Genomic DNA, 18,289 nt, shown 5'->3' on the forward strand with positions numbered 1-18,289 from the left:
CCTACTCTAGAGCTCTATATTAGCTGTTTAAGCCTCCTGCATCATGATCGAGTGTGTGTAATGTCTGCCAGCGTGAAACCGCTCACGTGCATGGATGGTGAGTCGCCAGCGACGCACTGCTACACGGAAGCGTATGACATGCCAGAGGTGATTTTTCGGTGATATTTTACGGTTCTCGATAACCGCGGTGGTGTGGCTGTGCATTGAGCTCGGGAGTTAGTTTGTTTTAAGGAGTCGATGGCATGCGTGCGCTTCTTACCATGTCGAACCTGTGAAAACTTCTTCTGCGAAGTCTCTCAACGCATATATCTAGACAAACACAGTAAGATTTTTTTATCACATCCCTTTTATTTATTTGCAGTGCCTGTATAAAGTTAATGAAAAAATCTAAATTATCTTATGCATAACCGTCCGATCACAGCACCAATTTACATTCAGTGATGTTGCAGACGGCAAGTCGTCACGGCGTCTTGGTTCAGCCCGGCACGAAGAGCGCATTCTGCAGTGAGTGAGTGCCTGCTACAAATTTTCCTTCCCGTTCCCTTTTTCTCGAGATAAATGTAAAACGCCGTGTTGTGCGAGCAAGCTAGCTGCCTTTTCTTACCATCGGCGATCGACGGCTGTAGAGGCTACCTTCCTCCGCTGAAAAGCCAAGCGTGGTTGCCTACAATATTTTCTTCTTTAAGTACATCTCCGGCCTTTACGGTGCGGAAAACAGTGCCTGAATTATGTTGTTTGTATTTGCTGAAGTCAATGGTGAAAATAAAGCAGCTTTGATATTACTCCTGGAATCCGATGCGCAACCAAACTTGTGGCTGAATGTTTCTTCTGTCGCATTGGTCGCGTTCTTTTTCTTTGCAAAGAGCAAAAGCGCCACTGGACGTTGCGCTGCGGCAACCGCAACGCAGTGATATCCTGCCGCCGCTCACAGTCGCAACCGAACCGACATCCGCTTCCAGTTTTTTGACCAATCAAGTGTGGCCGCTGCGGAAGATTTTCACGCTTTTTGTTATGACACAAACTCGAAATACGGCCCTTGGTCTCCTGCTTTCGAAACTTGCGATTATATATTTAATATACGCACAATACGTATACATACATACAGCTATGCATATGTTTAGCTTCCATATCTGAAAACTTTTCTTCTTTGATTTTTTATAGTGCCATCACGGCAATTAGAAATTCATCAGAAAAAATTATTCCTTTACAAAGCCAGAAAAGCGATAAAGTGCGCAGCAACAGTTAGAAATTCGTATTTTATTGTGCAAATACAAAAGCCGTTGTGACAACAGCAATTATGTTCGGCTCAATATAGCAACTTTGGATTGGAGTACGACTGGGAAGATCTTGAAATGAAGTCGACATTCCAGTGCCTGTTCGTTCTTTTGGCCGTGATTGTAGCCTCGGAGTAAGCGCTATCTTTTGTCATTTCATAATTATCCGTGACCTCCCGTAGGCCAACCATTATTCTTTTTTGTGGTTATTTAATTAGGGCAAGTGCCAAGGCCGTAGTGACAAGAGCGATTATGTTCGGCTCAATATAGCAACTTTGAATTGGAGTACGACTGGCAAGTTCTTGAAATGAAGTCGACATTCCTGTGCCTGTGCGTTCTTTTAGCTGTGATTGCAGGCTCGGAGTAAGCGCTATCTTTTGTCATTTCATAACTATCCGCGACCTCCCGTAGCGCAACCAATATTCTTTGTTTGTGGTTGTTGTTTTTCATTGCGTTTTCGTAGCGATATTGCAACACGGCCTCATTTTTATTGCGGCGAGCTAGATATTACAAGACGCTTCGTGAATTGTTTCCAAGAAATGCAGAAGATTCCGTTATGTTCCTAAAACATCGGCCTGAATCTATATGAGCTTGCACGTGATAGATGATGCAACTATAAACGACGATGGCGTGATGTCCTGCGAACAGCTGAGTATTAACCATCGTGCTTATAAAATCGGGTGACTTGAATTTCCGAATCTGACCAGCAGCTTTACGAGCAGTTCTTTGGGTGTTTCAGTGGTACTGTGAATTTTCAACCAGCGAACTCTGGGTACCACTCAGCGGCCGCTGTTGATAACAGCGTTCCCTCACTGCATCGCTCAAATCCCTAGGTCGTCTCTGTTTGCTTCTATGTTTTCACAATTTCTTTGCTATAGCTGTATCACTGTAAGACAAGCCTTTTCACAACGTACTAACATTAATTGTAAGGCGTTCACTCTTACCAGAACATTTTTGCCACAACACAGGCATCTAGTTAAGAAAACGACTGTTGTGTATGCAATTTACAATCGATGTCGTTCTAAGAAGTTTTCAACTGGTCAAAGTTTTTCGTCGTCTGTGTAGAACTTGTCAACCCAGAGAACAGAAACGAAATCAGCTACTTGAAAAAATATATGCACTTAGAGTTCAGTAGGACTAACGCAGCCGCGAGTCTGAAGTGAGCATCGTATAATTAGACGCAGCTCTCTTAGGAATCTTGATGTGCTAGGGCAAAATAGGCTAAAAATCCCCCGATCTTGGGAGAGATCTGGTTTTGTCCTCATAATGTTTTACTGCTGTCTTGTTTATTTATTCTGTGCATTCATGTCGTTATTTTACATTTTCTGCGGCTCCATTTTGTTTTCTTGTAAATGACATTGCGAAATATCTCTTCATTTTTGTCACGTTTGGCCTGCTTTCGTGCAAGTCGCAGAGATTTAAACCGTGTTTAACATTAAGACAGCTTACCAGTAAACTGAACGCTGTGAGGGTGAGCCGTTGTTTTTCAGTGCGAGTTTTCAATCTAGTTTTGAGTATGCGATCATCAACTACATGTGAAAAGCAAGCAGCAAATGTTAGGCTATTGCTTACCGCCTTTTAAATAGCGTTGCTATGTATAGTACGACGTTGATTTCAAACGACGTAAAAGCAAAGATACAGAACACACTTGCAGGAATTTCTGAGAAGAATATTATTTGCATACTCCCAAACAGAATTAATGCTCTCGATGTTGCCATTCACATCACAAGGAAAGGCTCCTCTAGGGGGACATCAATATGTGCGTTATATTATAGAGCACTCGACAGCCCCACGAGAGATAAGTCAGCTTTTATGTGTCATCGTATAGAAGAAACATACAAACAACAATAATAAACGCTTCAAATTTTGGCTGAGTACACTACTAATTGCTCCATGACGCAGAGGCTCCTTATATGTCCAATTCACAAATAGTTAAGCGGGTGAGTGCCTCTTTTTTAAGGCGAAAGCCTTTAATGGCTCACGATCGCGTCCGTCCGTCCTTTCATTATGCTCTTCAACGCGATGAGAAAAAAATCTTTGTGCACCATGGGATTCAGACCACAATCCTTCTGTTTCCGCAGCCGAGCGTGCTAACGACTACACTACTTCCTGCCAACCCATATGTAGTTCTCCTTGTCTAGGACACTGGAGGGTGTTTGCAGAAAGGCGTCGAATCAAACGGATGCCTCCCAAACGCCCTCCAGCGTCTCCAGCACTTAAGATTCAAAAAGAATTGTGTACTTAACATCTTAACCACGTACCAACGACGCAAGCAGCAACACCGGGTTAAAGACTTTCGCCTTACCGCACTTTACGTCACCAAAATGCCGCCCTGAATATTTCTGAAGACGTGAATTCGTTTTCAGGAGCAAATGTCAGGGAGCTCGTGTTAAACATGAATCTTTTGCTAAAGCGCTGCTTACCACAAAAAGCACTGAATTTTCTGTTAAAAATAGTTACGGATGCTTGATGTTAAAAATATTGCCACAGTCCCAATCAATCCAGTGGCGCCATGCCGCGGCCGAACTGTTTTAGATAGGACTTGCTATGCCTTGCGCTCTCGAGGGGCTAGAGGTTTTCGTCTTCCTCGCACGAGCTCCCTGCTGTTATGGACGCGTAGCACGTCTAATTAAACCTGACTTTGAGGGCTTTGACCGTTTATCGGTTACATTTTGTTGTATCCCGTACCGTTGGGGAACTGCCCGGTCCGACTGCCCGGAGCAGCCGGAGCACCACCACGTCAAGCACCCGCCACGTACATACTTCGACCAACTCCCTTTTATTCCAGTTCAATGATGAATATATATACAGATGTGCGAGTCAGCTGACCAGATAGGGCGCATGCCTAGCGCCACCTAGTTTATACAAACATAACTACAGAATACAATACCACATTATTCCCCCCTCAAAAGAGTTAGCAACTAACACTGGAAAAACACAATAAACACTCAATGTCTTTCATAGTCTTTAAACCACACTGGTGGTCTTCTTTGTCTCGTCGAATGCCTCAGTCCTGGAACGTCCCTTTCAACTGGCGTCTGAACAGATGGCTGCTGGGGTGGGTCGTGGTTCTCCTGCTGTGGTTCGCCAAGTGGTTTTGCTGATTCAGGCGAACAACTTTTCGGAACTGTAGGTGGTGGAACTGGTTGGGGGCAAGGTACCAGCCGACTCCGATTCCATGTGCGGCCATCATTGAGCTTGTAGGTATCTTGACCACATTGGTCCACAATGGTGAATGGACTCGAGTAGCTCAGAGCGCCCTTAGGCACGTGACCAGGCAACTTGACTCTCACCGGTTGACCTGTTGTTAATGGAGAGTACTTTGCAGCTCGTCGACGGTCAGTGTAAGTCTTACTTGCTTGTTGCCTTTGTGCTACTCTGCTGTGGATGGACTTCATCGCTGCCTGCGGATCTTGAAAAAACTCTTTACCTGGCGCTCCTACAAGATCAAGTTTTGTTCTGGGATGACGGCCGTGAAGAAGGACGGAAGGCTTCACTCCTGTGGTCGCATGCGGTGTGAAACGGTAGACTCCCAGGTATTCGGTGATAGCTTCCTTCAAAGGCCGATGTTCTTGTGCGCAGACTTGAACGTACTCTTTGAGTACTCGATTAAACCTCTCTACCTGCCCGTTAGCTTGCGGATGATAGACTGCCGAATACGTATGAGCGATGCCACGTTCTTTGAGGAAACTGTCAAACTCCAAGGCTGTAAACTGAGCACCATGATCACTCACAATCTCGTCTGGATATCCTTCCCTGCTGAAGATGCTTCGCAGAAAGGAGATGACTGTTGCAGTTGTCACCCTTGCTGAGAAACAAACCTCAGGCCACTTGCTGTAGTAATCGATGGCTGTAATGGCAAAACGGCAATCTGCCGGCACTTCGGAAAAAGGGCCCACAATATCGATGCCTAGCTTCTGCCATGGTGCAGATGGGAATGCAACTGGCTGCAGAGGTGGTGTCACGGGTTTTGCAGACTTGTCAACAGATTGGCATACCGCGCAGGATGCAATGAATTGTTCTACTTGCTTGCACATAGCAGGCCACCAGTATTGCTCACGTAGTCGCTGCTTTGTCCTCGTTATTCCCGGATGAGACTCGTGGGCTGCGTCAAGAAGCCGTGCTACGAGGGACGAAGGTACTACAAATTTGTCACCACGAAGCAGGAGGTCTCCAACGACTGAGAGCTCAGTTTGCACCCGGTAGAACGGAACTGCTTCGGCAGGCAACATCTTCACTGCGGGCCATGCCGATGTCACCCACTTTATAACCTGCTGCAGCAACGGGTCCTGCATCGTTTCAATGACAAACTTTTCATGAGTAATGCATGTTGAGACAACACAAACAGTCTCTTCTTCCTCTTCCTCCACACGACCTGGAAGGGGCATCCTTGAAAGAGCATCAGCAACAGTATTCTTGTCACCCTTGTGAAATTCAATCGTGAAGTTGTATGCCAACAGCCTGGCGTGCCACCTCGCAATCCGGAACGGTCGGCGACCTACTCCCTTTGTACTAAGGAGTGTGACCAGAGCCTGGTGATCGGTGCGTAATATGAATGAACGACCCCAAAGGTACACTCTCCAATATTCGCATGCCCACAAGCAAGCAAGGGCTTCCAATTCCCCTACAGAATACTTCTGTTCCTGTGAAGTAAGCCTGCGAGAAGCAAAAGCAATCGTCACCAGTTCATCATTCCTTGTCTGTTGCAACACTGCTCCCAAGCCAATGGATGAGGCATCCGTAGTGACAATAATGTCACCCGCAGGATCAAATAGCTGTAAACATCTTGTGGCCAGGGAACCTTTCAGTTGCTCGAAACAAGCTTGTCTTGCAGGGTTCCATGTGAATGTGGCATTCTTACGTAGCAACTCTCGAAGAGGCTCGACAACCACCGCATAGTCAGGTATAAATTTGGCGTAGTAGCCTACCATGCCCAAGAATGAGCGCAGAGTACCGACATTTGTTGGGGCTGGCACAGCCTTGATGGCGTCAATGTTACTTTGTAAAGGGCGTATTCCCTTGTGACTGATCCTGTGACCAAGGAAGTCGACTTCTTGCACATTAAAAATGCATTTGTCATTCAACTTCAATCCAGCCTTTGCAATCAAGTGCAAAACTTGTTTCAAATTCTTGAAGTGCTCTTCACGTGTGCTTCCGTACACAATGACATCATCTATGTAGCACAAAGTGTTTTTGCAGTTCTGCAAAATAGTGGCCATCATTTTCTGAAACGCAGACGGTGCTGATGCAAGACCGAAACAGACGCGCTTGAATCTGTACAGTCCACTATCGGTTATGAAGGTAGTCAGTTCCCTGCTTTCAGGGCTTAGCAGAACTTGGTGATATGCAGCTGCTAAATCAATCTTTGAAAAGTAATTTGCGCCATGAAGTTTGTGCAATATTTCTTCCGTGTGCGGCAGTGGAAATTTGTCAACGACAATCGCTTTGTTTGGTTCGCGCAGATCGACACAAATTCTTATCTTGCCGTTTTTCTTTGCTACTACTACGATTGGAGACACCCATTCAGACGTGTCAATCTTTTCTATGACATCTTCTTGCTCAAGGCGCTGCAGCTCTTCGCGTACTCGGTCTCGCATTGAAAATGGCAAACGCCGCAACTTAGCAACAACAGGCGTGATTCCTTCTCTTATCTTGACCTTATGGACAAAATTTGTTGCAAGCCCTAACTTGCCATCAAACAAGTGCGGAAACTGGCAAAACAGTTCACGGTCAAGGCCTTCTGGCGCTTGCGTAATATGGGTGCATTGCAATGACGTACCGTTGATTTGCAGACGCAGCGTTTCGACAGCGTCGATGCCGAGAATGTCAGTACCGTCCTTGACGACGTAGAAGAGAATGTCGGCCTGCCGATCCTGGAAGATGGCTGGCGCCGTGAAACACCCCTCGATGGTTATTCTGCGGCGAGAGAAATCGTAGAGTGACGCTGATGTTGGCTGCAAAGGGAAGCGTTTCAACCTTGAATACTTGGCGTTCGACAGAATGGAGACAGCAGAACCCGTGTCTACGAGGAAACGTATAGGAACATCTTGTACGAAGACTTCTGTGTGTATCCCTCCTTTGCACTGCCGGTCGAGAAGCAACACGTTGAGATCGCCGGATGCACTGCAGGTGTCGACTTCTCGGACAGCAAGGGCCCTTTCGTCAGGCATGCCGCTTCTACAGACACGCTGAAAATGTCCTCGGTTGCCACATTTGCTGCAAGTTTTACCCCGCGCCTTGCATGTCTTGGAATCTGCAAGATGCCCTGAAGACCCGCAACGGAAACAGGACTTCGGCTTCTGCGAACGCGGTAACTGCGTTTCTGAGCGGCATGGCATCCGATGTTTTTCGACCTTTTGAACGCTCGCAGCCGATGACTGCAGCTCAAGTGAGTATTTCGTGGCTTCTTCGATACTGTTTGCAATAGCCAGTGCGCGTTCAAGAGTGAGCGAAGTGCCTTCAAGCAGTAAGCGTTCCCGAAGAACAGGGTTGCACGTTTTCGCTACAAGTTGGTCACGAATAAAATCGTCAGCCTGCTTACCGAAGTCGCAACTTAATGCCAGCTCACGCAACGCCGTGACGAACGCTGTTGCAGTCTCCCCGGGCAGTTGGGTGCGTTGTCCGAACCGATGCCGCTCCACGACGACGTTCGTTTTAGAAGTGAAGTAAGCGTCCAACGTAGCCACCGCTGCATCGTACTCGTCGCTCGTACCGCTTCCTTCCTTTCCTTCTGTAGGCGGCGTCGACGATTTCTCCTCCGGCAACGCGTAGTACAAGCGTTGGCCTTCCACACCCAAACAGTGTAGCAGCAAAGCTTTACGGCGCGCAGGTGGGTGAGCGTCGCTCCCGGACGCCAGGAGATAGTTCTTGAAAAGGCGGTGCCACTGCGTCCAAGGAATGGCGGGCTTCCCGGGCGTCGGCAGGAACTCGGGCGGTTGATGCAGGCTCATTGCATCCGCGTTCGGTTACTTCACCACTCGTCGCCCATCCTCGTCGCCAACTGTTGTATCCCGTACCGTTGGGGAACTGCCCGGTCCGACTGCCCGGAGCAGCCGGAGCACCACCACGTCAAGCACCCGCCACGTACATACTTCGACCAACTCCCTTTTATTCCAGTTCAATGATGAATATATATACAGATGTGCGAGTCAGCTGACCAGATAGGGCGCATGCCTAGCGCCACCTAGTTTATACAAACATAACTACAGAATACAATACCACATTATTCCCCCCTCAAAAGAGTTAGCAACTAACACTGGAGCCGTATAACGATCCATGTACGCTGACCTCGAGGACACTCTTGACGTCGGTTCTCAACGCGTGGCTACAACACCAGTCCACATGGCGAGCCGCCGCCTGCGAGGCCTACAACCAGAGTTCGGCCAACTCGCAAGACCAGCAAGGGCCATGACGTCCGCTACGGCTAGCCAGACAAGTCAGCATTCCGGGAATGCCCCGCCGTTTGTCCTTCACACACCTCGGTCGCCCCCATCATTCCACGGTGAGAGGTTTGAGGACGTCGAAGACTGGTTGGCCAGCTTTGACCGTGTGGCGGGCTTCAACGAGTGGGACGGCGGGCGCAAATTGCGGAACGTGTACTTCGCACTACAGGACTCAGCCAAGACATGGTATGAGAACCACGAAGCTTCCTTCACTAACTGGGAGATCTTTCGCCGAGAGCTCTTAGCCACGTTCAACACCAGCGAACGAAAGTAGAAGGCTGAAATCGCCTTGCAATCGAGGTCGCAGCAGCCGAACGAGAGCGTCGCCATGTTCATCGAGGACATGACGTGGCTCATCAATCGCGCCGACCCTGCTATGCCCGAGGACAAGAAGGTACGCCACCTAATGCGCGGCGTCAAAGAGCAATTGTTTGCCGGACTGGTACGTGACCCGCCAAGAACGGTGGCCGACTTTGCCAAGGAGCCAACAAGCATGGAGCGTTCTCTGCATGAACGGGGCGCGCACTACGGCCGCCAGGCTAGTGTAGCAGCCGCTCACCACTGCACGCCCACGTCGTTACCCACTGAGGAGCTTCGAGAGCTTGTGAGGAGCCTGGTGCGCGAAGAACTCGAGAAACTTCGCTTCTAAGCTCCACAGGCAAGCGTCGCTGCCATACCGGACGTAGTCCGAGATGAAGTCCGGCGAGCTGTTCAGTCGCCACCAGCTCCGCAGCCAGCGCCCTATGTGAGACATACAGTCAAGCACTACAAAGTCGTCCTAGGCCAGTGAGTCAAGCATTTTCTCCTGTCACTCCTGTGCCTTCACTGCGGTACCCAACTGCAGCTGTACCCGTCGTACCACAGGAGCCCCTGTCCACCATGAGCAAAGCGCGCGTTTGGCGTACGCCAAACAATAGGCCGCTCTGCTACCACAGTGGGGAGCCCGGCCACATCCTCCGTCACTGCCCCTACCGCAAAATGGGCTTAAGGGGGTTTTCACCTGACGCATCTCGACCACGCTACGGAGAACGGCCGCGGGACATCGAGCAGTATCTGTCCGATAACGTGCAGCCAACGACATCGCGGCGACGCCAGTCCCGTTCGCCATCCCCAAGGCGGTTTTCTTCGCAAAGCCGCCCGTCTTTTTCTAGCCAGTTCAGAGGCGCGTCCCCACATCGGGAAAAATGAAGACGGTGTCCCCCGGGGGTAGGGCCGCCACTATTGGATCAAGTCAAGAGCCTCCACCCGACGATTCGCGGCTACGATCCGACCGACGACGACCTGAACCGACGACCTCAACGACAACGACGTGCTGCGACCGACTGGTGTCTGCCGAAATCCCAGTAATCGCTGATAATCGTGATGTGACCGCACTTGTGGACACCGGCGCTGACTTTTCTGTAATGAGCAGTCGGCTAGCTACGGCCCTCAGAAAGGTGCTGACCCCTTGGTCTGGACCCCAGATCCGCACCGCCGGCGGCCATGTGGTTACGCCAATTGGCGTCTGCACGTCATGAATCCAGATCCGCGGTGCTACCTTCCCTGGTTGCTTTGCTGTGCTACCGGTGTGCTCCAAAGACCTGATACTTGGTTTGGATTTCCTTCGGGAGTACGGTGCCGTCATCAACCTTCAGGAGCTGGTCGTGTCATATTCCACTCAACCCCCTGTTGACGACGATCCTGAGCCACGTGGGACTAAGTTACGCGTCTTTGACGACCACATATTAATCCCGTTAAGAGCTAGCATGTTTGTTACCGTAGATTCCGACAACATCAATGGTACTCGTGGCATCGCTGAAACCAACATGTCGCTGCTCCTTGGTCGGCACGTCTGTGTTGCTCGCGGAATTGTCGAGCTGAACAATGGCCGAACTGAGCTCTTGGTAACCAGTTTTGGCTGTGAACCTCAGTGTTTGCCTGGCAGATCAGTTATTGCGTATTTCGAAGAACTCGGCGAATTCGCGGGACAGCACGCTTTGTCCGAAGCCTCGGCATCAGTGGAGGCACCGCACCGATCACTCCCATAAAAACTGACGTGAACCCGAACATCCCGTCTAATCAGGGACACTGCCTCGAAAGCGTTATCCAGACTTTCTGTGACTGCTTCGCCTCGACCTCTAAGGTTAGGCAGACACCGCTCACTAAGCACCGAATTATAGTCTACGCCAACCAGCGGCCGTTATGTCAGCCGCCTTACCGGATTTCTTCAAAGAAGCGTGATGCCATTCGCCGCCAAGTTCAAGAAATGCTCCAGGACGACGTGATACAGCCGTCGACGAGCCCGTGGGCGTCGCCTGTTGTTCTAGTAGCAAAGAAAGATGGAACCCTACGGTTCTACGTTGATTACCGACGTTTAAACAAAGTCGCAAAAAAAGATGTTTATCCTCTGCCGCGCATTGATGACTCCCTGGATCGGTTGCGCCACGCCAAGTACTTCTCATCGCTATATTTACGCAGCGGCGTTTGGCAAATCGAGGTTGACGACCACGATCGGGAGAAGACCGCCTTTATTACACCGGACGGTCTGTACGCATTCCGGGTGCTCCCTTTCGGCCTGTGCTCGGCTCCTGCAACCTTCCAGCGGATGATGGATATCGTTCTTGCCGATCTGAAATGGCAGTCCTGTCTCGAGTACTTGGATGACGTTGTCATCTTCTCGCATACGTTTGAAGAGCACCTGAGACGCCTGCGCGCTGTGTTCGAAGCAATTCGGTCGGCCGGACTTTCCCTGAAGCCTGACAAGTGCCACTTCGCTTTCGAAGAGTTGAAGTTTTTGGGCCACATCGTGAGTGCTAAAGGGGTTAGCCCTGACCCCGATAAGACAGCCGCCGTGGCTGCTTTTCCTGTGCCCACCGATAAGCGAAGCGTGCGCCGCTTTCTGGGTCTCTGCGCCTATTATCGGCGCTTTGTGCAGAACTTCTCCCAGATCGCTGAGCCCCTCACCCGCCTCACGAAAGATTCCGAACCATTCTTCTGGGGCCTGAAACAACAGAAGGCTTTTGAAGACCTCCGAACTCGTCTCCAAAGTACGCCCATCCTTGGACACTTCGACGAGTCAGCCGCCACTGAAATGCACACAGACGCCAGCAACATCGGCCTCGGTGCGGTCCTTGTGCAGTGGCAGGATGGTCTCGAACGCGTAATCGCATACGCGAGCCGCCCCTTGTAACGATCTGAGGCAAACAAATCCACCACCGAAAAAGAATGCTTGGCCGTTGTGTGGGCAGTGACCAAATTTCGCCCGTACTTATATGGCCGTCCTTTCAGGGTCGTCAGTGACCACCACTCACTGTGTTGGCTGGCGAACCTCAAAGATCCCTCGGGACGGCTTGCACGCTGGAGCCTTCGCCTTCAAGAGTTCGATGTCACCATCGTTTATAAGTCTGGTAGGAAGCACAGTGATGCCGACTGTCTGTCTCGTGCTCCTATCGAGGACAACCGAGCTGATCCCGACGACGATTCTATTTTTCTCGGCGCCATCTCCACGTCCGTCCTCACTCAACACCAAAGGGACGACAGTGAACTACGGCCTCTCATTGAGTATCTTGAAGGAAGCGCTGCGTCACCCCCGCGAATCTTCTCACGTGGACTGTCGTCATTCTGTTTGCGCGATGGCGTTCTGTATAAAAAAAACTACAACCCGAAGGAAGCTGCCTATCTGCTCGTCGTACCTGCGGCCTTGCGCGACGAAGTTCTGCAGGCGTTCCATGATGACCCATATTCTAGTCACATGTGTTTTTCTCGCACTTTGGCGCGGATACGCCAAAAGTACAACTGACCCAGGGTTGCTTCAATTGTCCAGCGTTACGTCAGAACTTGCCGTGAGTGCCAACGTCGCAAGACGCCGCCGACTAAGCCAGCCGGACTACTGCAGCCTATTAATCCGCCACAAGTCCCCTTCCACCAAGTCGGCATGGACTTACTGGGCCCATTTCCGGAGTCCTCGCTGGGTAACCGCTACACTGTGGTCGCCACGGACTACCTCAGCCGGACTACCTCAGCCGGCTCTCCCTCGGGGTACCGCGGACAAAACTGCGAACTTTTTTGTTCAATATATTGTGCTTCGTCACGGTGCACCCGCCATCGATTTAACTGACAGAGGAACGGCCTTCACCTCGGCCCTTACGCAGGAGGTTATGCGCCTGAGCGGCACCAGTCACCGCAAGACAACAGCTTACCACCCTCAAACGAACGGCCTCACCGAACGGCTCAACAAGACGATCGCCGACATGATTTCCATGTATGTTGACGCAGACCACCGCAACTGGGACGCCATACTCCCTTACGTCACATTTGAATATAACACTACTCTGCAAGATACGACACGCTTCAATCCATTTCGTTTGGTGCATGGTCGCGAAGCCACAACCATGCTGGACGCCATGTTGCTCCCGACCAGTAGTACCTCATCTGTTATGAGTGCTGCCCAATTCGTTCGTCACGCCGAGGCCGCCCGCCAACTCACCCGACAGCGCATCCGGCACCAGCAAGCCCTCGACGCTCGCCGCTATAACCTCCGCCACCGAGCTGTTAGTTACCAGCCCGGCGAGCAAGTCTGGGTTTGGAGCCCATTACGCATGCGTGGGTGCTCCGAAAAGCTTCTACGCCGATATTTTGGCCCCTACGAGGTACTCCGCCAAATCAGTGAGGTGAACTATGAAGTTCTTCCCCAGGGTACAGTTCGCTCCTCTAGACGGCCGACCCCCGAAGTCGTCCATGTCGCACGGATGAAGCCGTACCACGCCCGCTAGCACTTCAGGCCTGTCCACACCAGCCGCCGGACACATGCGCCGTCCCTTGTCTTCGTGCTTCTCATTGTTGCGGAACAGAGTTCGTTGCCCTTCAGAGAGGGGGAGTAATGCCACAGTCCCAATCAATTCAGTGGCGTCATGCCGCGGCCGAACTGTTTTAGATGGGACTTGCCATGCCTTGCGCTCTCGAGGGGCTAGAGGTTTTCTTCTTACACGCACGAGCTCCCTGCTGTTTTGGACGCGTAGCACGTCTAATTAAACCTGGCTTTGAGTGCTTTGACCGTTTATCGGTGACAATATACATCGTTCGGTAGCCTTTAGAGAACATTTTGTAAACATCCGCAGAGCACCGTTGAAAGCGTAAACGCTACTTCCTCGCTTGTATAAAATTCGAACTAAGCGCAACTGCATATCGACAGGTCTGCGTACATTCGCCTTTTGAGCGCTTACGAAATCTCGACATGGCTCACTAAAAATTATTTCATTAGTGGCTGTCAATCGAAAAATCGATAAATAATTGACAAAAAACTTTGTGACCATTGCGGCCAACGGCTTTGGAGAAAATCGAAAGCAATGCGTTGCTCCTTTGCATCGACATGCATTGACGCCAGCGGATGTGACGTCATAACATTTTCTTGAACGTGTGTTTTTTTTAATCGACGCCAGTGTGCATTTCATTTCTTTATTTTTATTTTTTTTTAAATTTTTACTTGTCTCAGTTGTGATGTCCAGGTGCCATGTCGACGTGAAAATGTAATTTTCGCGTTTAACTGATAACCTAATTATAATTCTTCAACCAAAAATTTCCCGCAGCAAGATCTCATCACGCACTATTTAACGCAATCAAACTTCAGCACAATTTTTTTTATGCGATGACGCAACTGTGAAGACACCTTTGGCTAATGCAAAATGGCTATATAATGCTTTCGCGTTAATAAAATTGTTTTGGGGAAAAGAATTGTGAAGTAGGTGTATCACGCTTGTTCTATACTTGAGCCGCATCGTTCGGGCCCTGCAGCGTGCCGAGCTTGGAGGAGTTCGCACACGTCAGCATGCGTCCATATTTTGCACAAAGCCATAACTAGCGCCTTGTGCAATCTCCATTACCATCGTGTAAGTTTGGTGACTGCGAGACTTCTCCAAATGCTTTGAAACGTCTCTCGGCTGTGGTGCGCAGGCTAGAAACAGTGGCTACAAATACTCAGCTTATGGAAAATAGGCGGTTCCCGCTGGGAACGTTTCGCGCCGACGCTTTTCTTTCTGATTTCAGCAGCCCCCTGCCCACGCATTTCAGAGAAAAAAACTCACGCATTGCTTAGTTATGCGACTTGAATGGCTCAGCTGAGAGGGTGAATGGATTGCTGTATGAATAAATGAATTTTAGGAGGGTCTCCAGTTAACATTCATGCTATGTAGTTTTCTCTAGGTGCGAAGTTTTAACGCAAGAGCGTTAGTAAACCATGTCGGAAAATATACAGGTGTACCCAAGCATTTCATCATCATCATCATCATCGTCGTCGTCGTCATCATCATCATCATCATCGTATATTATCTCTTAAAAGGCCCCTAAGTGGGGTATTACCTATGAGGGGGAGACGATAACATATATATCAATGGTCACTAATAGAAAAACGAGAAAAGGCACTACAACACAACACTCCAATAACAATACAAGGATACCATAAATGGTAACAAAACAAAACTAAAATACTCCTTTCTTCTCTTAGTCCCTACTTTATCTCTTCCCTTACGACGCGGTTCAGGTGTCAGCCGATATGTGAGACAGATGCGCCATTTTCTTTCCTCTGAAACAAACTTTCACTTTGAAAACAGACTATAAGCAGTATAAATGCAATATTCTCAAAAACGCAACGCGGACCACAATTACATAAAGTGAATAGAATAAAAATCACGCAAAAAAGGAAATTGTTGTAGTTATTTGTTGAGATTAGCAGCTAGTTTAGTCCTAAATTTAAGTGCGTCGCGGTCGGAGGCTATAGATTCGGGTAATTCCTTCCATGCTGCAATTGTGTTGGGAAAAAAAGGACCTGTTGAAAACACCACTTTAACCATGCGGACGCTGAACACTCATTGAAATAAACTGGCAGCCAAATGTTCATTGTGGCGGCTGTAAGAGAGAGTTTGGTTGATTCTTATGATGTGTAAAACCGATAGCATTTACATATGTTGCTGAGTTTTTGTTGAGTGCTTGGGGAGGTGAGCGCTCTTTCCCTGCCGAAGCTCGCTTTACAAGTTTCTCTTCGTTCCGATGGTCTGATTCTTCGTCCGCAGTGAACTTCTGCTTCTGGCCATGCTTTGCTCTCTACTGACTGATGATGTAGACGCGAGAGATTAAATTTTGAATGATGAAGAACCCATGAGCCGCCTTTACATGAATACGACAGTGGGCATCGTATTTCTTAGATTATCTCGCGGAGCCGACACGCCACTGTGCACATGCACCACTTCAAGTCTGTCGGGACGGCAACCTCCCACCCAGTGCACGCGTGGGGAAGGGTCCAGCCGCGCACACCTTGAGCGCAGTCTGCTTTGATCTCCAGGTGAGAGGTCATTGTTCGATCTATTCCTGCCTTGTTATGGCCCATTGCTTAAGGAGGGGTGATGACGCCTCTCGCGAGCCACGTTTCCGCACCCCCCCCCCCTTTTCTTTTTGAGGCCAGTGTGCTTTGTTAGCCAGCTGAGAGAGTATTGCATATCACCGTTGGCAAGAGGAGGGGCGCCTCCAAACCTCTTTCACCGCGAAAGCCGACTTGCCGTTCTCAACCCCTGCCTTATGATGGTCTATTGCTCCAGGAAGGGTGACGACGTCATTCGCGAGCCTTGTTTCTCCCAAGGCTTCCTGGCGACAGCAAAGTTTTGCTCAATGAGGCAAGAAATACTCTCGTATAAATATTATCTGGCGTCGGTTTCGGCATCAGCGTCGGCAACTGTTCGAAGCCTCGCCGCCGGAGCAGCCGCAGGAATCGCCCGCTCCAGCAAAAAAGTTGGGCACCTAAGTCACTTGACCTTGTGCCGTTAAGACAACCTGCCCACCGGACGGTGAGCAAAGTAACCACCGTCGCATGTGGCAGTTAAATTAATAATTGGTCGTGACAGTTCACTTGGGAAGAGGAACATGGGTCTAAAAAGTACCACGGGTGGTTGTACCAGCCATCGCCGGGCAGTAGCGCATTGCTTAACCACGGCGGCAGTTGCATGAGGACGCCCAACGATCCACGAATGTAAAGTTGCGGATTACCAATTGCGCATCTACAGGCTTCAACCAATTAATGTTATCGCGTCATGCCCTTAAGGCAGAACCTAAATGTCCCCTACAGTTTATTAACACTTTATATACCTCCGAATAAAGTGAATATACAGTGACCCTGGCATAAACAAATCCCGTCATCCATGTCAAGGTGTCGTCAATACGTAATTCCTTAAGCGCCTCCTATTGTTGGGTGGTTTATGCGGTTACTACCCTGAAACAACACGTGAGTAATGAGAGACGCTGTAGATGAGCTCTAAATTAATTTAAAGAACGTGGTGTCTCACATATGTGCTTGCATTGCTGAGGGGACGCGCGATTTTTTCTCTTCACCTCCATCCGCGCACTGCAGCCGTGACCGGTGCTCGAACCGGCAGCCTCCAGCTCAGAAGTCGAAGGTGATTGGCTCTGACCCATCACTGCGATTCCAGTGGTAATTCGCACAGAAAACGCTATAACGTATGCAAATCAAAATACAGATATCCTCAGCGACCGCCGTCTTTCCTATGCAAGCGTGGCAAGAATCAGGCACTCAATTCTCTTCTGACTCATCCTTTTGTGCCATGGGGTTCAGCTCTCAGAAAACTGATCTTAATGCGAGTGCCCAGACAGCGCTGCGTAGAAAGCGCCCGGTAATCTTTATGAATATCTCGTCATCTACGCTTGGATGTGCAATGCGTCCCCAGTATTTCATAAATCAGGGAAACTATTTGTAAAGTTTATGACGGAGTGCTTAAACCATGATATTCAACGAGGGAGAATAATGCCGCTTGGGTGTGCTGGCGATGCTTTATATTCACTTATAGCCTAGTGAGTGCCCCGAACGACTTCCTGTGGTTGGCGGAACAGAAAGCGCAAGTCTGCATAGAGGCTGAATAGTCAGAACTAATGGAGAGGTGGGAAACATACACTGGACGTCTAGCTGAACCTTGGAGTGAAGGGAGGTGTTAACCGGATAAAGAGGCGGAGATTAAAAAAGAAAAAGGCAGAAATATTTTTTCCTGCTCGCTGAATTTGGTCATCAAGATCACAAGCAGAATGACGCCTTGGTTTTTCACTAGAACCCCGGTACTCCTGGTTGTCATATAACAAGCAGACTTGGAAACTGCCCGCAGCTTTAATTCAGAGGTATATTTAAAAAATAGTGAAGCAGACGCTCTAGCTCTGCCTTAAGAAAATGCCGCGATAGCGTAAGGGGTTAATTTCCATTTTTCTGAAGGCAAATCCTTGGAGTCCTCATACCCCTCCTGGCGCAGCGGTTAAGCGATAGCCCCACAATGGCAGGTGCTCTTAGTGGTCGTGCTTGTGCTACCCAGATTGCTCTTCCCCAGCTACCAATTATTAACTGCCATCTGCCACGGGGGGGGGGGGGCAGTTTCCTCACTGTCCAGTGAGCAGGATGTGATGACGCCGCTGGGTCAACTCATCTTTGTGGCTCATCTCCTCCTAGGTTGCTTTCTTGCGACAACCTGCCAGAGCCATGCCCGCAATTTGTCGCTCACAAAGCCGACGCCGCATTTTCTGCGTAGCGGGCCTTAACGATATCGCGTTAAA

The sequence above is a fragment of the Amblyomma americanum genome, chromosome 11 (genome assembly GCF_052857255.1).
Source record: "Amblyomma americanum isolate KBUSLIRL-KWMA chromosome 11, ASM5285725v1, whole genome shotgun sequence".
Taxonomy (NCBI): Eukaryota; Metazoa; Arthropoda; class Arachnida; order Ixodida; family Ixodidae; genus Amblyomma; species Amblyomma americanum.